The sequence below is a fragment of the Pseudophryne corroboree genome, chromosome 1 (assembly GCF_028390025.1).
Source record: "Pseudophryne corroboree isolate aPseCor3 chromosome 1, aPseCor3.hap2, whole genome shotgun sequence".
Classification (NCBI taxonomy): Eukaryota; Metazoa; Chordata; class Amphibia; order Anura; family Myobatrachidae; genus Pseudophryne; species Pseudophryne corroboree.
The window spans coordinates 1,005,273,910-1,005,299,557 of record NC_086444.1 but is presented as its reverse complement, the minus strand read 5'-3'; the positions used below and the strand labels follow the sequence as shown (position 1 = coordinate 1,005,299,557).

At 41.9% G+C, this 25,648-nt stretch overlaps 1 protein-coding gene and 1 long non-coding RNA gene across 2 annotated transcripts in view; one reads left to right on the top strand and one right to left on the bottom strand.

Moving 5' to 3' along the window:
- Positions 1–22,901, top strand: part of LOC134982350 (uncharacterized) — a 76,875-nt gene extending 53,974 nt beyond the window's left edge. Inside the window, exon 4 of the long non-coding RNA XR_010191103.1 lies at positions 22,763–22,901. This is a non-coding gene — a long non-coding RNA (uncharacterized LOC134982350). The remainder of the gene's footprint in view (positions 1–22,762) is intronic.
- The window catches only part of GALNTL6 (polypeptide N-acetylgalactosaminyltransferase like 6), a 1,932,308-nt gene that overhangs the window by 821,256 nt on the left and 1,085,404 nt on the right, over positions 1–25,648 (bottom strand). The window lies entirely within an intron of this gene.

Genomic DNA, 25,648 nt, shown 5'->3' with positions numbered 1-25,648 from the left:
CCAGTGCCACCCCTCCCCGTGTCTCTCCAGCGCCACCCCTCACCGTGTCTCTCCAGCGCCACCCCTCCCTGTGTCTCTACAACTCCACCCCTCCCTTTGTCTCTCCAGTGCCATCCCTCCCCATGTCTCACCAGCGCCATCCCTCCCCGTGTCTCTCCAGCGCCATCCCCCCATGTCTCTCCAGCACCATCCCTCCCCATATCTCTCCAGCACCATCCCTCCCCGTGTCTCTCCAGCGCCATCCCTCCCCGTGTCTCTCCAGCGCTATCCCTCCCTATGTCTCTCCAGCACCATCCCTCCCTGTGTCTCTCAAGCACCATCCCTCCCTGTGTCTCTTAAGTAACATCCCACCCTGTGTCTCTTAAATGACATCCTATCCTGTGTCTAGCAGCTCCCCCTTATCATCTCACCAGTGTCATCTCCCCGTCATTACTCCAACACCATAATCATGTCCTGTGACTGACCCCCCTTTATGTATGTATTGATTTTATACCCTAGTCACTGCCCCCTTTATAGCTATTTTCTTTAATTTGTCAGCTGAGTGCACCCAGAGATCCCTGACCTGACACACCCCACCACATCCCACTCCACCATTATATTTTTTCTTTTTTACTAACTTGATAATAGTTCTGTCATTGCTGCAGAAGTCCTCCATCACGAACACCCCAGCAGCACTGCCACCTCTAATTCCCTAATAACACTAGAAGCAACCCCACCCCTAATTAACACATAACACCCAGTAGCATCCCCACCCCAATCACTCAGCAACACCCCAGTCCCTAATTCACTAACATCCAGCAGCAACCCCACTCCTAATTCCCTAATAACACCCCAGCAGCACCACAACCCTAATCACCCAGATGCACACCCACACCTAATTCCTTAATAACACCAGCAGCACCCCCACCCCCTCCCTCCAGCTTCTCCACTTACTGTTGCTGTGTCCACCTCCCACAATCAGCAGAGAGAGTGGGTCCCATTGCAGAAGAACTGAATGAGGAGGTAGGTGCTAGGAACAAACTCTGTGAACCCGCTCCTAATGTATTCAGCAGGCAGCTTCAGCTCAGCAGCGGACAACTGTTCCACCTAGCACGCACTGCCCTCGCTCCTCAGCAAACAACGGGAATGAGACCAGACACCACTCCATGACATCACTGGATCTCATTCCTGGCCTGCAACTGGAGGAGTGAGGTGGGCCATGTGACTATAGCGCTGCCCGCCTCCCTCATCTATTTACATACTAGGCCGTGGACACTGCTCACTGCACAACAGGTCTAACTAAATAAGAAAGCTGCAGTTTCTTGCCAGGCGCCTTTAGTAGCTGGGCGCCCAGCGTGGCTGCTCCTATCGAACGTGCCTTGAGCTGGCCCTGACTGCTAGGACATCCATAATGTACATTCATTACTTATGCAATTGATGCTACATTTGCAGTAAAATACTCTACCAGTAGCACTGGTTAGAGGCAGCCCTCCATATAGGTCATGGGGATGGATAATACAGTATATTGCAACATCCAGTAAATGATTAAACTCTTTTCAGGAGTCCATGCATGCTCAGCCATATCATGCATGTATCTCCACTGGCATATGACATGCATGATTCTGTATGAAGTGTTACAAAGTACAGTAGCAGTCACAGTTTTTTCCAATACAAGTTCTATTCTGTTCAATATGATGATGAGGTCCTCCACAACTTGTCCACCAATGGCAACTCCCTGACATCATGTTCTAGCGAGCGCACTGATGTGACTAGCAGAGCTGAACTTGGTCTTGAAAATTTGTTTGCAGGTGGCACAGTATAACTGTCCACTGGAGTTGACTGTGTAATTATAGGAGGGCTTCAAGCGCTGTCAAGATATTCTAAGCGTAAATGTTCAACATCGTCAATTACAATTTTGAAAGCATTTTGCTACTCCATTCTACCTATGGCAAGTTCTTCAAAGGTGCTGCAAGACAGGCCACTTTAAGCCAGATGATGCTTCAGGACATCCTTGTATTGCAGGTGTTGATCCCCAGCCTTGCAATTTTCACTCGAAGCTCGGAGTAGAAAACCGACTTCAGCAACCTTGAGTCATTCATCTGCACTAGGTGTCCACACTATATCAACTGGCCCCTCATTAGCAAGCACCCCATGCTGTTCATATTGGCCCGATGAAGAATCTCACAATTTGGAACCCAATCCTGCCATTTCACACGCAATATAGTCCAGAGGCATTTCAGGTGGATGCTGTCCAGTCTTCTAATGTCTTCCCTGTAAAGGCACCAGGTCTCAGAGATGTACAGGAATATGGGTAGGGTGATTTCTTTGTATACGGCGAGTTTAGTCTGCAGCTGGAGAATGCAATACTTCCATAGTCTCTGAATGAGTTTGCTGAAAGCAGCAGCAGTTTTGCCGATATTTGTAGCAATTTCAGACTCAAAGCGGCTGTCATCGCGTATTAAGCTTCCTAGGTACTGAAATGATCATACCTCCCTCAGCTGTTTTCCACCCAGGTTGTTAACACCATCATTCACATATATACCTTTTGCAGGTTGCTTCAGTATCTGGGTTTTTAGACACGCTTATCACCAAACCATATTTGCGTCATGATGCATTCAGTTAGTCCACATTGCTGCAATTTTGCCATGCTGTCAGCCATAATACAAACATAATCCGCATACAGAACATCTAAAACAAAGATTTGTCTGACCATATGTTTTTTCCTTAAAGCGTGAATGGTTGAAAATGCTCTTATCAGTCCTGACTCTGTATGCTCGCCCTAACTGGGCACAAACTCATTATACAGTATGCTGAACTGCATGTCCCTCTCCACCACTACCCCTCTTGGCTCTCCTACACCTTCCCATTGGTATTTAAACTCTACTGTACCAACATTATATCAATTTTCAGTCATTGTGCCATTGTTCAGGTGCTTTCGCTGTACAGTGCTGTGGAAACTAAGTGGTGCCTTAAAAATAAATTATTATTAATAATAATAATAACAATAATAACTAGATGATGTGCTTTGTTTCAAATGGTTAGAGGCAAACTGGGCTGAACATTTTACTCCTTTTCATCCCCCTGAGTCGAATTTCTAAAAATTCCTGCTTATTGGGTGACTGTAAATAACTTTCACAGTTTCCAAACCACCCAGGAGGTCTGTCACAGTTTCCATACCACCCAGCAGGTCATATAATCCAGGTCACCCAGCAGGTGCAAAGGAAGAGTTTGGCAACTGTCACTTTTTTAAAGCACAAAATGGTGATGTATTGTAAATGACAGGTGTACGTTTTGCAACATAATTTTGAAACAAAGCAATCAAATACAACACCAGTATAATTTTGCAGATCTACATAACAAGAGCTTAAATTTGGTATATGGTGTATGATGTGCCCTGCTTAGACAATGGCATCATAGAGTTATGTCACTCAAAAAAAGTCATCCTTCTGCTATTAATAAATAAATATATATATATAATAATAATATGTAAAATTCTAATTCTGTATGACCAGAACTTTGCTCTCCTACGAAATGCCCTATTATGCCATGAAACCTGGGGCCTAATTCAGACCTGATCGCTGTTGTGAGAAATCGCACAGCGGCCGACTATCGAATGACTGCACATGCATATGCACCACAATGCGCACGCGTGTCCCCAAACAGCAACAGGATGGTGCCAAAATTTTGATCGCTAGGCGTTCGCAAGGTGATTGACAGGAAGGAGATGTTTGGGGGTGGTAACTGCCCATTTTCTGGGAGTGTCAAGAAAAATACAGGCGTTCCCAAGCATTTTCTGGGCGGGTGTGTGGCGTCAGCTCCGGCCCCAAACAGCCTGTTTGTATTGCACTGCAGGAGTAAGTCCTGGGCTACGCACAGACTTCACAGACTGGAAAAATCATTCGATGGTGAGTGAATTGCAAACGGATTTGCAGCTGTCCCCTGTCAGGCGAAGTTTTTGCACGGCGTACACATACATTCACACCCTTGGAAGGGTTTTCACTCTCTCAGAGCGGCGACTATCTGATCACAGACCTCTGCAAAAACGCAGAGGAGTGGTCAGGTCTGAATTAGGCCCTTTATTTGCACCATTTCTCATAAACAAGTAGCTACAATCAAGTTTCTTATGTTGCATTACACTATTTGTTCCCTATTATTGTTATTGACATTCAGCTCAAATCCTGAATATACTTCAAGTGTAGTGGCTTGTGGTTCTAAGGCTTAATATGGAAATGGAAAGTAACATGTACAGTATTATCTAGTAATACCTTCAGGTACATACAGTATATATAATGTACAGTATTTGTTGCAGGGAAAACAAAAGAAATAATTTCCTTTAAATTCTGTTTTGTGCATTTCATACTGTATCTAGAAACCTGCATGTAACGTAGTACAAAATTAATTAAAAGAAAAGTTAACCGAAGCCATGGCTAAGTAAAGTGAGAAATAGGATTCAAAGCCTACAATGTGTTCTATCAGAAACTGTCAGAAGACAATAGGAGGCTGTCTACAAATGAATGTCCTATTGTTTGATGACATCACCTCAGCTGACAGCTCATCTCAGCTTATTCTTCCAGTCCCATTGAACCGTCAGTTACAAGAGCTTTTCTACTGAATTTAAAGACACAAACAGACACTGGAAGCATAGAGGAGCCACTTTACTGTGCTGCAATATTTCTTTTTAGAATAAACCATTTACTTGACAAGTTACACAAAATAGATAAACAGGTGGTAGACAGGGGCCATACCTTTATGGTAGGAATTAAACGCAAATGCAAATATTTAATCTATGTTATAAATCTAGCATCTTAAATGTCTTACTATTGTCTTGAAATAATGTTATTATGGCAGGGAAGCAAATTTTCACACCAATATTTTAATCTTCATCCTCCTGTGACATTGCTAACACCAGTGTTGGACAGGGGCATGAAGGGCCCACCGGGGGAATAAAGTGGAAGTAGCCCATGTTTAGGGGTGTGGTCACTCCAGAGGGGGTGTGACCAGTTGCCACAAAGGCTTGGCTAACCATTAGTGAGTGCATGGTCTGTGCCCCTTGATAAATTTATATTGTTAGTACTGCTAGTGCATGAATGATAATGTACCAGATTAATAACAGCAATGCACTGTAGAAGATACACCATGGTCCTGTGCAGTATAAGGTAACATGTGTATAATTATAATTCAAATGCACAGTCTGGAACCTGATCCCTGGAAGAGGTGGGGCCCCTCAGGCAGTGGGGCCCACCGGGGGTTTCCCGGGTACCCCTGTGGGCCAGTCCAACCCTGGCTAACACTATGCTGACATTAGCCTGAAAAAGGAAGACGATCAAGCTACCACTTAATGTGTATTATTTATTAAGTCTCATATTCTCTGTTGGCATGCAGTATGTGTGTTTTCAAGGAAAAAGCAATATAACTGATTTTTGTTACACCACTTACAGATGTAGCGATGCTCATCCATGCTGCGATGCGCATGCATAGCGTCATGGATGGCACGACTATGTGGCTGTGAATGAGTAGACCGCACATGCCTATTCATTCCTATGGGGTGAATGCCGGCATATAATGCAGCTTGCTGCAATGCATATGCCCATATATATGCATTGCGGGAATGATGAGCACTGATACATCTCAAGGAAACTACTGTAGTATTTCCAGCGTAGTGCTCTGGGATTTGTGGTAGGAGGGCATGGCTAATCATGCAGCTAAATTGTGTTGTGTGTTATATAGTGGAGATTTAGCAGTCAGTTCCTCCTCCGCGGGGCCATCTTCCCAGTGGCATCTTCAAGTTGATGAGGCTGCAGAATTAAAGTGAAGCCCTTGGCACTGTGCTCTCTAGTCTACATGTGTCATACTTCTGAATATCAGTGGGAAGATGGCAATGACCATGAAGGATGGGACCTGCCTCCAAAAGTAAGCATGGTAAGATGATGTGTGACACCCCCTCACCACCACCCGATCTGTACCACAATTCATTTTATGGGATATATTTTCTTCTAAGTGTGTGGCTATGCCCCTCTGATTACCCATGCCACCTATAGTACCCATACCAGCACTGCTCTCTGCAGCCCTGATGGTGCTACAATAAAAAAGCCAAGACATTGGAGCTATCGTAAGTGTGGCATATCGCTGCACTTATTCGCTTGGTGAGCCACCTTGCAGCTAATTGAATTTACAGTATAAAGTAGTTCTATGATGTGTCCTATATATTTTTTCAAATGTGTTTATTAAGAATAATTTCACACAAACAACAGTATAGAAGCATTAAAATTAGAGATGAGCTGGTTCGGTTCCCTGAGAACTGAACCCTACCGGACTTCACTACCCGAGCCCGGATCCGAGTCCGGCTCGGGTTTTGCCGCCTGACTCGGAAACCAGAACAAGGCAAAATGTCATCATCTCGCTGTCAGATTCTCGCGGGATTTGGATCCATATATAAGGAGCCACGCATCCTTGCCATTTTCACTCCGGCATTGGAGAGTGTAGCGAGAGGACGTATCTCCATCCTAAGTGTCCTGCATCAGTACAGTGGTAGTGTCCTCTGCTACTATATATCCAGTGCTGCTGTATAAGTCCTGTCTAGTGCTGCTGTGTTGTGCTGCATCAGTTCAGTGGTGGTGTATTGTGCTGCATCAGTCCAGTGTGGTACTGCCGTATAATTCCAGTGATACTGACGTATAATTCCAGTGGTACTGGCATATAATTCCAGTGGTACTGATGTATAAGTCCAGTGATACTGCCGTATAAATCCAGTCCAGTGGTACTGCCATATAAGTCCAGTGGTACTGCCGTATATGTCCAGTGGTTCTGCCGTATAAATCCACTGGTACTGGCATATAAATCCAGTCCAGTGATACTGCCATATATGTACAGTGGTACTGCCATATAATTCCAGTGATACTGCTTATATGTCCAGTGGTTCTGCCGTATAAATCCAGTGGTACTGCCGTATAAATCCAGTCCAGCGATACTGCCGTATATGTCCTGTGGTACTGCCATATAATTCCAGTGATACTACCATATATGTCCAGTGGTACTGCCGTATAAGTCCAGTGGTACTGCCGTATAATTCCAGTGGTACTGATGTATAAGTCCAGTGATACTGCCATATAAATCCAGTCCAGTGGTACTGCCGTATAAGTCCAGTGGTACTGCCGTATAATTTCAGTGATACCGCCATATAATTCCTGTGATACTGCCGTATAATTCCGGTGGTACTGACATATAAGTACAGTGATACTACCTTATAAATCCAGTCAAGTGGTACTGCCATATAAGTCCATTGGTTCTGCTACATAAATCCAGTGGTACTGGCATATAAATCCAGTTTAGTGATACTGCCGTATATGTCCAGTGGTACTGCCATACAATTCCAGTGATACTGCCATATATGTCCAGTGGTACTGCTGTATAAATCCAGTGGTACTGGCATATAAATCCAGTCCAGTGAAACTGCTGTATATGTCCAGTGGTACTGCCGTATAGATCGATGATACTGCCGTATATGTCCAGTGGTACTGCCGTGTAAATCCAGTTGTACTGGCATATAAATCCAGTCCAGTGATACTGCCACATATGTCCAGTGATACTGTCATATATGTCCAGTGGTACTGCCGTATAAGTCCAGTGGTACTGCTGTATAATTCCAGTTATATTGCCGTATAATTCCAGTGGTACTGACGTAAAAGTCCAGTGATACTGCCGTATATATATCCAGTCCAGTGGTACTCCGTATAATTCCAGTGATACTGGCCTATAACTCCAGTGACACTGCCGTATAAATTCAGTCCAGTGATACTGCAGTATAATTCCAGTGGTACTGGCATATAAGTCCAGTGATACTGCCGTATAAATTCAGTCCAGTGGTACTGATGTATAAGTCCAGTGGTACTGCCGTATAATTCCAGTGATACTGCTGTATAATTCCAGTGGTACTGGCGTATATGTCCAGTGATACTGCCATATAAGTGCAGTCCAGTGATGCTGTCTTGTGCTGCATCAGTCCGTGGTGGTGTCTTCTGCTGCCATAAGTCCAGTGGTGGTGTACTGTGCTGTATATTGTTTACTCCAAATAAAAGGGTTTATATACATAACTTATATTATTATCCAAATACATTTTACAGGGTTTGCCCTGTATCGTGTAGGGGTATGCTTGCCTGTGCTGCATATTATTATAATAGCTCCAAATAAAAGGGTAATTATTATTCAAATAAATTTTACAGGCTTTGCCATGTGTGTGTGTGGTTTAGGGGTACGCTCTCCTGTGCCACCAATATTGTGTGTGTATTACATATGGGCAAATTCCAGCACATCCCATGTTGTTTGTGCCGCACACTTGTCTCGCTTAGCTTAGTCATACAGCTACCTCATTGCACCTCTTTTACTTATTTGCATGATGTGCTGTTCGGGGCCTATATTTTAAAATCTGCCGTCCTGTATGACACTGCAGTGCCACTCCTAGATGGGCCAGGTGTTTGTGCCACACACTTGTGTCACTTAGCTAAGTCATACCGCTACCTCATTGCACCTCTTTTACTTATTTGCATGATTTGCTGTTTGGGACCTATATTTTAAAATCTGCCATCCTGTCTGACACTGCAGTGCCACTCCTAGATGGGCCAGGTGTTTGTGCTGACCACTTGTGTCACTTAGCTAAGTCATACAGCCACCTCGGGGCAACCTTTTGGCCTAAAGACAATGGCCCTCATTCCGAGTTGTTCGCTCGCAAGCTGCTTTTAGCAGCTTTGCACACGCTAAGCCGCCGCCTACTGGGAGTGAATCTTAGCTTATCAAAATTGCGAATGAAAGATTAGCAAAATTGCGAATAGACACTTCTTAGCAGTTTCTGAGTAGCTCCACACTTACTCGGCATCTGCGATCAGTTCAGTCAATTTCGTTCCTGGTTTGACGTCACAAACACACCCAGCATTCGGCCAGACACTCCTCCGTTTCTCCAGCCACTCCCGCGTTTTTCCCAGAAACGGTAGCGTTTTTTCGCACACACCCATAAAACGGCCTGTTTCCGCCCAGAAACACCCACTTCCTGTCAATCACATTACGATCACCAGAACGAAGAAAAAACCTCGTAATGCCATGAGTAAAATACCTAACTGCATAGCAAATTTACTTGGCGCAGTCGCACTGCGGATATTGCGCATGCGCATTAGCGACTAATCGCTCCGTTGCGACAAAAAAATAACGAGCGAACAACTCGGAATGACCCCCAATATTGTGAGGTGTGAGATGTTCAGAATAGACTGGAAATGAGTGGAAATGAATGTTATTGAGGTTAATAATACCGTAGGATCAAAATTACCCGCAAATTCTTTGATTTTAACTGTTTTTATGTTTTTTACAAAAATCATCCAAATCCTAAACTAAAACCAAAACATGAAAGGGTTGTTTTGGCTAAACCAATCCAGATCCAAAACACGAGCATGGAACCAGAACCAAAACCAAAACACAAAACACGAAAAGTGCCCGCCACACATCTCTAATTAAAAGTACATAATACCACAGAGAACCACTGCAGTGTCAGAATACATAAAGACAATTAAGGCACAGATATGACTTAACAAGTGCAAAAATAAGTCATGACGGTAATTGTAAGTGTACACAAGGAACAGTGTAGACACTATTACATTACCAACTAGAAAGGCGGAGATGATCGCGTAAGCAGTTCCATGTTGTACCAAGTAGTGAGTCTGATCACTTTACTTATGAGATCCCTGGTGGGCAATGGGATGGTACCAATATATGGCAGCCAGATAGCAGAAAATTTGGAAGAGCGAGATTCCGCATCCAATGAACACTACACCCAATCCATCTGATAAAGGTAGGATAATCAGGGGAGCATAAGGGTAATAGACACAGGATCCTTTGGTTAGTGAGGAAGAATGAGTATCATATTGGTTCCAAAACGCCCAAGCTAGGGTAGTAGTAAAGGGGACATTCAAATTTACATTAATGTGATCACAAATGTCTTTCCATAATGTTTGAATTATAGGGAAGGCCTAGAGACAGTGAACAATATTTGCATTAGGTGAGGAGCACTTAAAACACAGGGAATCATCAGAGACGCCAGTTAGAAATCTAAGGCGAGGGTTATATTATGCCCTATGTAGAATTTTTAAATGCATCTTAGCATATGAAGAAGACACCAAATATTTATTAAGTAACATATGCTATCTAAGGACAGTTTGGAGATCAGTTCCAGGCACTGTGTGTTTCCATTTGGCCAATCCAGTTGTAAGCTTGGACAGATCTAACCTACATCTAGTATGTGCATATATCAAGGATGTAGAATAAGAAGAGTGAATAGCCAATCTCAGCTGATTATCTAGGGGGAAGGTAAAATAAACCGGTCGTAGACGCGAAATCATATGTGTCGCAAAACTTCTCACCTGGAAGTAAGCAAATAGGGGGGAAATTAAGTGTCGGGAATTTTTGTTTAAGTTGAGACAAGAACCGCAGAACAATGAGTATTCAGAAACAGGTATATCAAACGTAAGCCTCCGAGATACCAGCTTTTCACAATTATGTCTGCTTCCCCACCTTTATAATCAGGATTGGATAAAAGAGGTTGGAATAAGGAAGCCGATATAGCAGGATCAGGAAAGTGCAAAATGGTCAGTAAATCACCATGTGGTAACATAGATTGTTCAAATGTCAGATTAACATAGCGTATCTATAATTGGCCACCAGAGAATAGTCTTCTGGGCAAGGCAGGTTTACACCCCCTAATAAAGTTGATTGTTTTAGTTTAAAATGTGCGATGCGTGGCCATTTATTCACCCCAAATAAATTTGGTGTGAGCCCTGTTGATCACGTGTATATCTCGTTTGGATAGTAAAAATGGAAGCATTTGGATTGGGTATAACAGGCAAGGAAAATAAATCAGTTTGTATAAGTGACACCTACCCGAATACGAAATCGTCAGATGTTGTCACTTAGCAAAATCATTCACTATTTTATGAACAAAGTAAGAAAAATATTTAAAAAATAGCATAGTTCAGTAAGTTTGGACGAAAAGCATAACCCTAAATATGTAATGTGATCAGCAGCCCATTTAAATGGAAATGTAGAACCCCAATCTCATTTCACCTGCAGACCCAGACCCAATGCATCCATTTTATCAAAATGGGATCATTAAAGTAAAGCAATAAATCATCTGCAAAGGCGGATACCTTCACAGAATACAGGCCAATTTCTATCCCATTCCACGAGACCTCCTGTATACATGTACGAATCAACGGGTCAAGGGCCAGATTAAAGATCAGGGGAGAAAGTGTAAATGAGGGTGTGTTCAATCCATTAATCGTGAGGTGTGCCTGTGGGTTGGCATAAAGCAATCAAAACACTCTAATAAAATCTACTCCGAATTGTTGTGTATGAACCTGAGCAAATGAGACCATGATACGCGGTCAAATGCCTTATCAGTGTCACAGCTAACTATAAGAGCTTTGGCAGCTGATGAAATATTAGAAACTATGTATGGCTGCTATCAATGTACGAACATTATGCACTGAGGTTCTGGATTTCACAACTCCAGTTTGAGCCAGATGTAAAATACATTGTAATACCAATTGGAGGCGAGATGCCAACAACTTAGTGAACAGCTTTAGGTCCTGATTCAGAAGAGAAATGGGCCGATATGATTGACAATATTGGGGGTCTTTACAAGGCTTCGGGTAAACAACAATTCGAGCATTTGTAAATCCTGGGAGCGGAGGGTTCCCTTGTAACAATGAGTTAAACAGAGCTAATAGGTGAGGCACCATATGAGGAGCTAATATATGGTAATACTACGTCACAAATCCATCAGGACCTGGTGACGTCCCATTATGTAATGATTTAATTATTGCTAACAGCTCCGGTTCTGTAACCGGTTCTGTCAGGAGTGTCCATTCCTCCTCAGTCAACACAGGTAAACCTGCTTTTTTGAGAAATTGCATAACTTCCACAGAGTTATCCAGTGGTGCAGCATATAGGGTTTCATAATAGCTTAAGAAAGCCTCAGATATAGCCTGGGTATCTATGACCGAGGAGTTGGGACCAGTATGTAAGTGTGTGATGAGGGAAGGAGCAAAGTAAGACCGAACCAGATTGGCTAGCAATCTGCCGGATTTGTTGCCTCCAAGGGAAAACTTTGTTCCTTTGTATATCATAAGAAAAACTCACCCTATCAGTGCATAATAAGTCATACAGTCATTTAGCATCAACATAGGCTTGTCTATTTTCAGAGGAATCACATAACACCAGGGTATTATAGGCTTCCGTCAATGCCCGAACAAGATCATGTAATTGATTATTAAACAATTTAAACTTCCTAGAACATACTCTATGATCTGTCCACGGACCACTGGTTTAGAAGCCAACCAAAACAAATTAATATCATCGATATGTACTAAATTATCATCAACATAATTAAGAAAAGCTTGATTGAGAGGTGCACGAAAGTCTGAAGAATGCTCCAATTAGGCAGGAAACTGCCAGTTACATGACCGGGGAATAGGAGAGTCTAGGGAAATAGAAATCCAAATTGGGGTGTGATCAGAAAGCAAAATAGGTTCTATTCTGGACTCAACAACACTGTGTAATAAAGTGTCGGCAACCAGCAAAAGTCAAGACTGGAGGAGGAATGGTGGGGATGGGAATAAAACGTTTACAGTATTCTCTAGAGTCAGGATGACAGAGCCTCCATGGGTCATAGAGCTGTAGGGAGGAGGTCAATAAAGTCAATGATGAGGGAGTGAGGGTACTAGATGAACCAGCCGATGTAGATCTGTCCAAACCCAGTGACTGCATACAATTGAAATCCCCACCTAAAATAAGTTCACCTTCTTCCCAATTTTGTAGCTTAGAATAGAGGTCAGAGAAAAAAGGCGTGTTAGAGCCAGTTGTGGTATAAATATTAGTATGGTATACAGAGTATTATGAATCTTGAGTTTAAGGAACATATATCTGCCTTCCTGATCTACCAAACTATCAACTATAGCATGTGGGAGACATTTTTTGAGGATGATTAAAACCCCTCTTTGTTTAGCCATATAAGAGGCTGCCATGTATTTCCAGATCCAGGAGTCCCTTAATACGTTAGGGTCAGATGCCTTCCAATGGGTTTCCGGCAAAAGGACTATATCGGGTTTTAGGTGTTAAATGAGTGAGAATTTACTTTCTCTTGATAGGGGTATTAATTTAGCCCCTCAACATTCCAGGATACTATTTTCATCTTTGACTGCACCATCGTCGAAGAAACAGGGGCCGATAACATTTAGCCTATACCCACCCTAGGCCAAGTCTTTACTATAATGTGCACAAACAACCACGTCTTAGCAAGTGGGCCATAATGGTACATCAGAAAACTAGGAATGCCAGAGGTAAATCTTAATCCTGTAACAAGCAGTGGAACATGTGTGCGAAAGTTAACAAAACTGTTAAGTTGATACCAAAATATTTGAAACTTTATAAGAACTCAAGAGGGTGTTCCCCTGAGCCGCATCAAGGCAAAAAACAATCGATGCGAGTCCGTGGAGCACCTTGTCTAAAAACCATTCAACATATGCGGAGACAGAAGAGAACAAGTAGGAAGAAAAAGCAATGTGGAAATAATGAGTAGGAGGAAAAGAAAAGGAAAGAAAATCAGATAAGAGCATTAAGTAATGAACCAAAGAAAACATGGACATACAGTGACTGGCAACAAGCACCAGACAGCAGTGCTAGCAATTCCTGCCTATGCGGGATCAATTATGTAAAAGATACAAAACCAGCAAGTAGATTCAATTAGTAACCTGAATGTTCAGCATAAGAGGGATAAGTAACCAACAAATAAAGGATATCTCAATCAGCATCATCCTTTCCAGATGAGGGAGCTGTGGCTAATGAGTCCACAAATTTCTTGGCCACCTGAGTAGAGTCATAGAAATAAAATTTTCCATTATGAGAGGCCCGCAGCTTGACGGCATACAGCAGTGCAAAATGATGACCCAGCTCAAACTTGCGCTTATAGATCGGTGAGAACTCTCTCTGTTTCGCAGCTACTAGGTAAGAGAAGTCCTGGAACAACAGAATCTTAGTGTCTTGGTACCGTAGATCAAGGTGTTTTCTATAAGCTTCCAGCAAATGGACCTTATCAGCATTATTGAGTATTCTCATGATGACGGGTTGAGGCCTAAACCTAGAGGACTGGTGGTCAGAGCCGATGCGGTGAACATGTTCCACCAGAATGGAGCCAGTGTCCGAGACACAGCCGAGTTCCCTAGGCAACCATTGGGAGACTAGCTTCATAAGGTCATAAGGTTTCACAGATTCCGGAAGTCCAAGAAGACGAACATTGTTCCGTATATTTCTTTTTGCCAAATCTTCAAGTTTTTCTTGGAGGGACACTACCAATTTATCTTGTTCCGTAAGGGACGTCTTAGCCATAGTTAAGCAATCCTCTAAGTCAGAGATTCTTTGTTCGGCCTCAAAGATACGCTAATTATGATGAGTCAATTGAGCGAGAGCTGAGTCCAGGGAATCCTTTAGAGGGGCTAAGTTTTGATCCAGCAACGAGGAGAGAATATCCATGATTTCGCTCATAGAGAAAGATTTGGTGGAATCCATTATAACAGGAAGCGAGGAATGGCCATGAGGACTGGAACTCTGACTATTTGAGAGGGAGGGTTACTACCAGCAGAATTTTAACAGCCTTTGCCCTTGCCCTACTGGTTACCCCCTAGGATCCTGGGTGTCTTAGACATAAATTTGTCCATAATATAGACAATACATAAGCACTTAGGTGGCTATTAAAGAAACAAGTAATATAAGTGCAGTGATACAGGCTAAAGAAAATAGCCGCAGTATGATGGGCTGCCAGTGGAGGGAGTCTGTGTCATGCAAACAATTGCATAAGCATGATCTGAGACACCAGACAATATAAATGTCACCTTGTGTCCAAAATAAAAACACTAGAAAAAATATATATGAGAAAAAAATAATAATAATATAAGCAATACAGAGGGATCCACTCTAAGCATTAGGGTCCCAATGTGGAGGCAGATATGCAGGTGGTACTGTATAGCAGAGAAGAAGAAAGATGGGGGCCTCAGACTCACCACTGTCCTTGATAATGTGTAGGTGGCAATAAAAGAGGGGTCACTTGTGTCAGCGGATATGGTCCAGCCAGTATCCACAGCAATCCAGTAACAGCTGGAATGAGAGACAAGCAGTCTCTGTGTGGATATCACAAGATGGCCACCGGGAGTAAGGTGCTGTCGAGCAAGAGTCTCTGAGCCTCACAAGCAGATGCAGCAGGATCCGGAGGAGGAAGCTGAAGTGCCAGCAGCTGGAGGGGTCTCCCGGGAGGGAAGAGACCATCACTTTAGCCACGATCCTGGACAGAATGGGGGTCTCCATCCCACCACCCTGGAAGTCCACGGCAGGTCCACAGCTTCAGGAGAAGTGCAGGGTTGCACCCAGCGGAGACGTGAGTAATGCCTCCCAGCTCTGCGAACCCCGCACCTCATTCTCTGTTCACTACAGCAAGGGGGGCAAAGTAGGATAGGAGGCAGGCGAGCCGATATTTCAACTTCAGATTGTATTTTCAGCAGATGTCAGGCTGGAGCTGCATCAGGGAACGTCTTCTCCCTCAGCCCGCCAGCCGGAAGTCCAATTTTATATTTTTTAATGCAACAAGTTATTATATGGTGTATAGAAGAGAAGAAGACATGATACAGTGTTGTGTATAGGATGTTACAGACAATTGTTGATATTAGGGGTCTACTGTATTTACTTAACCTTAGACTGAGATACAGTGGACATAGGTAAAGTCAGGACTGTTTCTAGACAATTTGGCTCCTAGTGCGAGCATTAAAAAAATGTGCCCCCCCCCCATAGACATAAAAAAGCCTATTTTGCGCACGCCAAAGGTGAGGGGTCATGACCTCGCTAAAATGGGCATGGCCTCTCTAAAATAGGTGAGGCCTCGCAGGAAAAGATTACCTTACACCCCAGTTTTTGACCCTGCAACAACAGACCTCAGCCACCACAGAAAGAAAATACCACCATATTAAGCACCACAAAGCAGTAATACCCCTTGCTCCATATTATGCCCCCTGCACCATATTATGCCATACACCATAATTCCCATGATACATTATTCCCTAAGTAAAGCTTCTAATTGCTTTTAAATTACCTGCTCATTTGCAGGGGTTTCATGTTCTGGGTGTCATGCTCATTGCCAGGAGTTTCATGCTCTGGGATCCATGCTTGTTGCCAGGGGTTTCATGCACTGGGTGTCATGCTCATTGCCATGAGTTTCATGCTCTGGGATTCATGCTCATTGCCAAGGGTAATGCCCACTCACCCTCTTCCCAGTACTCCACTCTGGGGCAGAGTTTTGTGGAATGATGCAGTTGCGTTGTGACGTCACTCCCCACCCGAGCGGAGTACTAGGGAAGAGGGATAAGTAGGAGAAGGATGGAGACACAAAGTGCCGTAGTGGGCGCCCCGTGCGATCGCAGGGCTCACCCACCACAAGAAACAGCACTAGGTAAAGTACAGTACCAGCCAACCAGTTCCATTTTATCCATATCCAAGGCTTAGTAAATAGACCTCAATGTCATCAGTGGCTTATAAAGAGGGCATTTGTTTTTCTTTCTTGGAGGGAATCACCAACTATTGAGCATATGTTAATTGTCTTACAATTCATTTCAATAATGGTTTTGGTCCCTATAAGCACAATAGCCAGGCTGACAGTCTCTCCTAGTGAGAAATATATAGAGATGTGTCCTCATTCACCCATCCTTTTTGTGCCATACGGCACACAATGCTTGGTGTGAAGTCCTACCATGGGTAGCGATTCCCCAACTTTCATACCTATATCTTTTGCATCTGTGCTACATCTTAGCTGTTTGCAAAGTAATTTAAAGTCTCATGAGATGTTTATTTTTGTTGCAATGGAGATGGAATAAAGTCAGAGATTACGATAAAGACTGTAAGGCGGGTTGCATGGCATGGCTTACCTGCATCGATCTATGGTCTTTTGCCTTTTCCCCCCAGGGTTGCGTTGCACACCTCTGCTGCAGTGCAGCAGCAGTGTTCAGGTACTCATGCACTGCACTTTACTTATGTTTCATTACAAATGTGGCTAAAATGCACTTTCAGTACAAAAGTGTGTGATGGAATGCATGGCTTAGATGCAAAATCTGTAGCATGCTAAATGGGCTATGTGGTGTGTTTTCTTGATAGTTGTATGTGGATACATCTGAATGTCACAATACAGAGGGTGTGGTTAGAGGCAAACAATGGATGTGTTCAATAGTGATGTTTCGTGGACTTCCCCAAAATGGGCAGGATATTGGGTATGTCTGCTGGTAATATCACATGACCATCACTAAAGTTAATGCATAGTGGCAAGGGGAGGGACGAGGAGTGCCCACCAATGAATGACTCATAAATAGGAACTTATCATTGGCCTTACAATTACAAATGTGTGACTATTAGCCATTCAAAACTAGTGTTGCATTCGAGTGAGAATAACCTTACACTGACAAGTATTACAATGATACACTAAAAGCATGACACTTCCCAGGATATTCAGCACATTTTTATGAACCTTTTAATTGACAGTTATGTACATTTTGTACTGTGATTTCTTTTAAAGAGGATTGCTGTAATTAATTATTAGAAAAGTTTTTGTGCCATGTAATTCAGCTACATGATGATAATGTTAAATAAACATTGTGCTCTGTCTGAGATTTTTGTGCACTATGTTCTATTCCTGGGTAGTGGTTTAGTGATAGGAGGAGTGTGACCTTGCCATGCTCTGTTTAAACACCACCCAGCTTATACAGAGCACATTGACATTTTATGCTAACATCTCAGACCTGAAAATGCTAATAATTTCCTTTTCAGCTCTGCAAGATAAAAACGGGACAATAAAGAATAGCTGACAAGTTAGAAATTTATCTATTTTGCCAGGTTCAAAAACAATGCATCTGCCCCCCCAGAAAAGCCTGTATCTAGAGAGATAATGGCTTCAGTGAAAGAGAGGAGACTGAGAAAGACATTCTCCCAAACACACTCTCTCGCTGCAGCCAGCAATTGCACAGATGATGTCATTGCAAAACTAGGTATTATCAAGCAGAAGATTACTGTCACAGTGATAAATACTACAGTCAGCTCCTTGCTGGCATCACATTTTCTCCTAGAACATTCTATCTAGCCCATTAATATTTCTGTCACCTGTGGTGTACTGGGATGTGTTCATTAGAAATATAAAAATTCATACAGCTTAATAAAGTACACTTGCATAAGATAGTTTTTATTATTTTTCTAGTGGGCTAGAGAACTCAGAGGCTCCTGGTTAACACTCCGGTATTGTTGTATTATTACTGCAGCATATATATATATATATATATATATAATATATATATAAGTTATGGATGATAACAGGATGACTATGAGGTAGTTTCTACAGTATACTTCCAAAACCCAACTCAAGACCCACTTCTTCACCAAACCCAGCCAAATCTCCGCCTAACCCTCTTGTCTATGCTCACTGTCTACACCTTCTGTGTCACTCCGGTCTGTTAGCCCCTCACCTTTTAGATTGTAAGCTCGCAAGAGCAGGGACTTCTTTCCTCATGTGCCTTTCCTTTTCTTACTTACACTATCTTATACTCCATACTCCCTTTGATGGCACCTAACCCCGGGTTTTCTATACCTGTCCTATATTGTCTTGAACTGTAAGTGCTTTTTTCTTGTTTGCTCATTTGATTATGTACTGTGTAATTGGCGCTGCGGATCCCTTGTGGCGCCATATAAATAAAGGCTAATAATAATAATAATAATAATACTAAAACACCAATAGATATATAGTAAAGACAAAGAAGACCACCATACCACTCCAAATGGAATGCAGTATGATGACAGTGAACAGGAAGCCAGTGTAGCTACATGCCACAACGAAGTGTCATACCAGCACTTCACGTCAATAGCCAGCGACAGTGTGACTGCTCCTAGTGCCGGCCAAAAGTGGCTTCAGTGTCTGTTTAAATTTGGCAATTTTAAAAGCTATTCACAGCTCATGAACTGACAGTCAATCAGGGGCATCCAGTGGCATTTTGAATTTGACGCTGGCCGTCAGCCAATCAGGGGCAGCTTTTTAAATTTGGCACCGTGCGCTTTCTAGTCATGGCTCCAATACAAATGTATTAGAGTCTTTCTTTGTTTACGAGCCACAGGGGAAAAAAAGATGCCTCAACGCACTGCTGCGAGACCTCCCTTTGCAACTAACCATTTAGCAGTCAATATGTGAAACCCGTTGTGATTTGCTGAAAGGGAAGTGTCTGGGACACTCTGCGTAGTGCAGCTAAACTGCTAGAAGTGCTGTAAATGTCACCAATAGATGCATATAGAAAATGCCTAGACTCATCAATAAATGCATATGGAAAGTTCCTTGAAAAGAGGAAGATGCTATACCACCAGGAAGTTTTATTAATTTGTGGAAGGAATGACATTTCCCTGCTCTGATCCCCCCTTCCCACCATGCAGAAGAAAACATCAGCTAAAGGTTGTAAATCTAATCTGCAGAATACGTCTTTTATACCTCTAGATCAGCCATGCCCAACCTCGGTCCTCATGGTACACTAACATTTCAGATTTTAATGATATCCATTCTTCAGCACAGAAGTTTAAATCAATATAACTGAGGTACTAATTAAGTCACCTATTTATTTATTTTATTTATTAACAGTTTCTTATATAGCGCAGCAAATTCCGTTGCGCTTTACAATTTGAATTAACAATAACAAACTGGGTGATAATAGTCATAGAGGTAGGAAGGCCCTGCTCGCAAGCTTACAATCTATAGAAACCTGTGCTCAAGCATGGAGAACACTAAAATCTTGACTGTTAGTGTGCCTTGAGGACCAAAGTTGCAAATGCCTGATCTATCTATATGCATGCGCTATGAGTCAAAATTAACCCTACTCCTAATCTGCCCAAACTTTTTACCTTGTTACTCTCCAGAGAAAGCAATTTAGAATGAAAACCCACCCGTATATGTGCAAAATCTGCAAGATTGAGGTTCTTCCTTTGTATGCTATGTGTATATTAGTATTGGTGCAGATGGTGTGGCCAAGGTAGAGAGATACAATAAAATAACCCACTGTAAGAGAAAGGATCATCAGAAAAATGACATTACAGATAAAAGTGTTTCAGTATATCCTCATTTAGGATAACAAGGTGAATACATTAAGCTGCATTTTATACTGGCCTTCTTTGAGCAATAAACATAAAACGGGATCAGCTTTACATTTTGGACTGTAATACAGGTTGAGTATCCCATATCCAAATATTCCGAAATACGGAATATTCCGAAATACGGAATTTTTTGAGTGAGACTGAGATAGTGAAACCTTTGTTTTCTGATGGCTCAATGTAAACAAACTTTGTTTAATACACATAGTAATTAAAAATATTGTATTAAAGGACCTTCAGGCTGTGTGTATAAGGTGTATATGAAACATAAATGAATTGTGTGAATGTAGACACACTTTGTTTAATGCACAAAGTTATTAAAAATATTGTCTAAAATGACCTTCAGGCTGTGTGTATAAGGTGTATATGAAACAGAAATGTATTCTGTGCTTAGACTAGAGTCCCATCACCATGATATCTCATTATGGTATGCAATTATTCCAAAATACGGAAAAATCCGATATCCAAAATACCTCTGGTCCCAAGCATTTTGGATAAGGGATACTCAACCTGTACCACTTTCGCACTTGAAACCAAGCTCCAACCCAAGACATTGAACACAAGGTTGGAACTGGGTAGTAGGTTACTAACCCCTTTAATACCAGCAGATCGCCTTCTGCGCCAGACCCTAGATGATGTCATCTCCATGGGCTACTGAGCCCACCAATCAGATATTTTTAGGCATGTCCCAGGCCATGCCTTTTCACACTGTAGGCTACCTGGGCCAGACCCAGGAATAACCCCAGTAGCTACTGGGGTCATGGTCCCAGCAACTTGGACCCATGTAGACCCTTTCACACTGAGCCAGGACCCAGGATGCCCTGATTTGCCCTGGCAACATCATGGTTGTTTTGCTCAGTGCGAAAAAGGGTATAATTAACCTGACTTGAAATCAGCTGACGCATGGTATCGAAGGTAAAGAGAAGACAGGCAAAACTGAATTTTAGATGTATGGAAATACATTAGAATAAACTGCACATATATGTTATTTGTGGACTGTTAATCTCAATATTACTAATTGATTTGTCATTTCTACTTTTGAGACCTCCAACTTTAAGTACAAAGTGACCCAGGTTATAATCTCAGCAGAAATATCTATAGTATCAGAGTTTCTGGCAAATTAATATACTGTAGCAGTTCAAATTGATTCATTTTATGAATGTTGCTTTCTTTTTAAATACATTTTATAGTATCTAAACAATCTCTCTGCATTTAAACTAATTCCATGTTAGTGGACCATTGCTTCTGCGGTGGTGAATTCCTGCAGCAGCCATCAGCACTAAGTAGAAGTCGATGTCATTTTGAAAGGTTAGTGACTGTACTAAAGCTTGCAGATTCCTATCCCCAAAAGTCATTCTCTTAGGGAAACTGAATGGTAGTGCTTTTCACCACACCTTTCCACACTAGGGTTACTGCACACCAATGCAAAACCAAGGTGCAGTGCTTATTGGGTGCTTTTTATGAATGAGCACCATTGTTTTATAAAGGTATGTTTTAAAGTTAGAAATTAAATAATAATGGATATTTTTATCATTTCATTTACAGACATGTAACTATTATAGAAGACAGATATCTGTATGTTATGTTATAGGTTTGTTTCTGAAGATATTTGATTGTACAGTATTTCTGCAGTGCAAAAATAGTACTTCTCTCTATGTGTATTACTCATAACAAGTTCTCCTGGGAATTAAATGCTTACTTTGGTTCACAAGAAACACTGTTTGTCATGCCCAACACAATGCTGTGACATTTCTGCTACCCCACTGTTCAGTTCGATCTGTTAATAAACAATACATGTTTCCTAATATGTGTTATTAGTCTGTCTTTATTAGGTGCATTATGTAAACTTGCTGTTCCTCTACCTGACACCAAAGCATGAAGCTTCATAATTCACACTTTTTAAATAGTGCATATAGCCAGACAATCACTGTACTATACTCTGCATGACATCTGATGTCCCTTATTCACTACAGAATACCTTTTTTATTTTCAGACATAATTCTTTCCATTTTATTGTTCTGCAGTACCAAATAACTTTTCAGTGGATTAGCAACATCAAGGGCCAAATGTAATAGAGTTCGAGTTTGGAGTGCGGGACAAAGTCGCTTCATCTCAGACATTTGAATGTGCAAGTTTTTCAAACAACTCAGCCAATGTAATAGGGTCAGAGTCAGAGTTCACATCAGAAAGCAGCTGAGTTTTTAGACTCACAGGAATGCGAGTTTCACGATGTGTGAGTTGCACAGTTTAATAGAAAGTCACCCATTGGCACCCAAAAATCGTATATGAATCGTACCTCACAGCCCCTATATAAGTCCCAGATTGGCCATTTTGACATTTGATAGGTTTGAGAAGGAAATTGGGAAGAAGAGGAGAAAGTGCAGTTAGTGGTCCCTACAACCGACAAACGTTATTTGTGTAGGCAAGTCCGTTAACACATTATGGATGGTGTATTTTATCCTTTAGGTTTCATATTGTTTAATGTTTTTTAACAAATGTACCTTTTGGACATCACTGAATATTTTCATTTGTTTTTCCTCAGCTGCTGAACCACAACAAACAGCTCCACCCAAAAGGCAGCAGACAGAAATGGACATGCAGGAGGCTGGCAAGTGACCCAAAAAACCCCAACAAAACACACATTTCCATGGTTCAGCAGATCTCTGTAACCTAAGTGTAATGTCACATAGCATTAATTTTGTTAACATTCTGCCATATTAAGGCATATAATCATACATTCAATACAATTATGACAAAACCATATCAGCAATTTTTTTTTGTGGTCTCATACTTAAAACACACTGATACAGTATGTAAATAGTCTTTTTAAAAACAAAACAAAAAAAGCCCCCCTGACTAATAACTTTACAAACCATGCTTACATTGTGGTCTTTTCCTTAATTTAATGGAGTCCCTCCTGAATGTTCCTAAATTACTAGAAACAGCCTGAGCTCAGCCAGCAATGGCCATAGAATGGAGAACTTAACAGCACTAGCCATCTTGTGGTGGTTGCGCTCCATGACTACCTTACGGAAGCCCAAAGCAAGACTGTCTTCCCAGTTATCAGTGTATGTGAGCAAAAGTGCTGCTTTTAATTTCAATGTCCTACCAGCATAGCTTTCTATATTTCTCTCCTTTTATTTCTTTGTACCTTCACTAGACATAGACACATATGAACAAAGATTAGATTTTCATAGCTACCAAATAGCTCTGAGTTACTGTGGACAGTATTAATGGTGCCTACAACCATACTTTCAGGTACTTTAGACTTCAGATTTTCCCATGAAGGCAAATAAATTGAACATGACCTTTTTAGATGCTAATCAGATCCAAAATATAAAGGCTAGATTTATCAAAGATTGGAAAGAGACAAACTAGAGAAAGGTAAAGTACCAACCAATAAGCTTCTGTCATTTTTCAAACACAGCCTGAAGCATGGCAGTTAGGAGCTGATTGTCTGGTACTTTATCTCTCTCCAAGGCTTAGTAAATAGACAACTGAATCTCTCTCTCTCTTAGCTCTGATAAATCTATCCTAAAGTCTCTCAAATCTCCCAGCACCATTTCCATCAGAACAATTATTTTGGTGCTTGGTTGCACTGGAACCAAAGGTACTAATTAATATTTGACAGCTTGTTCTGCAATTTGGGGTCTGCCAATTTCTCCGGCTATAACCATACATTGGTTAGGTAGACAAAATGATGCATGTAAGGCTGTATATACCATGTGTACAATAAATGGTGTACACTCACTACTTTGGGGAACATACATTGATCAGTGAAAAGAGTGGAGATATGGACCACTGGAGAAGTTGCCATTAGCAACCAATCAGCTTCTACCTATCACTTTATAGAATTAATTTGATAAATGCTACCTCAAAGCTGAGTGGTTGCTATGGACAACTTCTCCCCTTGTCCACTTCTCCACTCCTATCAATGCTTGATACTCCTCTGACTTTTGTTAGAAAAATGTTACACCACCACAGGATTGGATCTTAGCCTTAAATTTGTCATAGCCAAAAGCATCTTTATGGTCCAGGTCATAGCATAGTATTTTTGTGATTCAGACAAAATGGTTCTATTAGATCTGTTCATTGTTCCTTACACCAGCCCTTGTTCTTTCACATATGTTGAGATACTGTTGGCCTATGCATCATCATTTGGGATCATTTTCTGCAGGAAAATCTCAGAGCAGCAATATCTCTTGTAGGTGGATCCAAAACTGCTTTGTAACCAGGGGTGCATCAAGAAAAGATGAGGCCAGTGTGCAGTCTCCATCCAGGCCAACTCCTCTATAGCCAGCAAAGCAATAAGCATTAGGGTCACTAGGAGACTCTAGAGCTGTCCCAGAGTCTAGTGTGCATTTGCAGGTCTTTGGAAAAATGTAATGGCGTCCATTTTTCAGGGATTTTCCTACTGTGCATGTGTGAAATGTCAGGGATATGGCCACAATGCCATTTTCCCTGTGGTTTCTGCAGTGCTGATGCTACCGGCATGGAAATCTGGAGGGTAAGTAATGAAAATATGGGTACAAGGTGTGCAGTGTGGGCCCCCCTGGAACCCAGGGGCCATGTGCACTACACACACTGCACCCATTATAGATATACGCCAGTGAGTGCAACCATTTTCAAGACTCCCTGGTCTTTGATTTGCTCTTACTGTTTAGTGCCCAGACCTGCAATTAATAGCTAGTTGAATACCTCAAAGGCTATTGTTCTGTACTCGGGAAGCTGGGCCACTATAGTCTTTAGTGGGTTCCGATATATAGGTTGACAGTCAAAAGGTTGACCCCATATGGTCGACATGGTAAAAAGCTCAACAGGAAAAAGGTTGACAGTCCTTAAGTACAACAAGTACAAAATGTCATTGTGGTCAAATGGTCCACATGAGAATGGTCCACACACAAACGGTCAGCACACGTTTTTTAGGGATTCTTCATGTTTTTAAAACTTTTGCTTGATTTGCTTATCCACGTGGACTACAAATGTGAGTAGTAACATGGGACAAGCGCAGCAGTAGCAGAGCAAGTCACCTTGCCAGTAGCATGATGAACAAAGTGAGCCCGTGAGGGTACATGTTTCCAGTAATTTTGTTTAGGTATGGTTAAACATAAAGGATGACACCCAAAAAAATTACAAATATTTGTGTCAATATTTTTTGCGCCAACCATTGCCATGTTGACCTTTTGTACCTGTTAACCTTACCCACTGTCAACCTTTTACCTGTTGACCTTTTGACCCTGTTTAAGTTTTGACCCTGTCGACCTAATGCATTTCGACCATATGGGGTCAACCTAATGACTGTCTATGTAGACAGTGTAGATCTTCTAGTCTTCAAATTAAATTAATTAATTTGGTATCTGCACCTTTATATTTTACAACAGTTTTTCTGACGTCACATTTTTGGTGTCAACTCCACCATATGAGATGT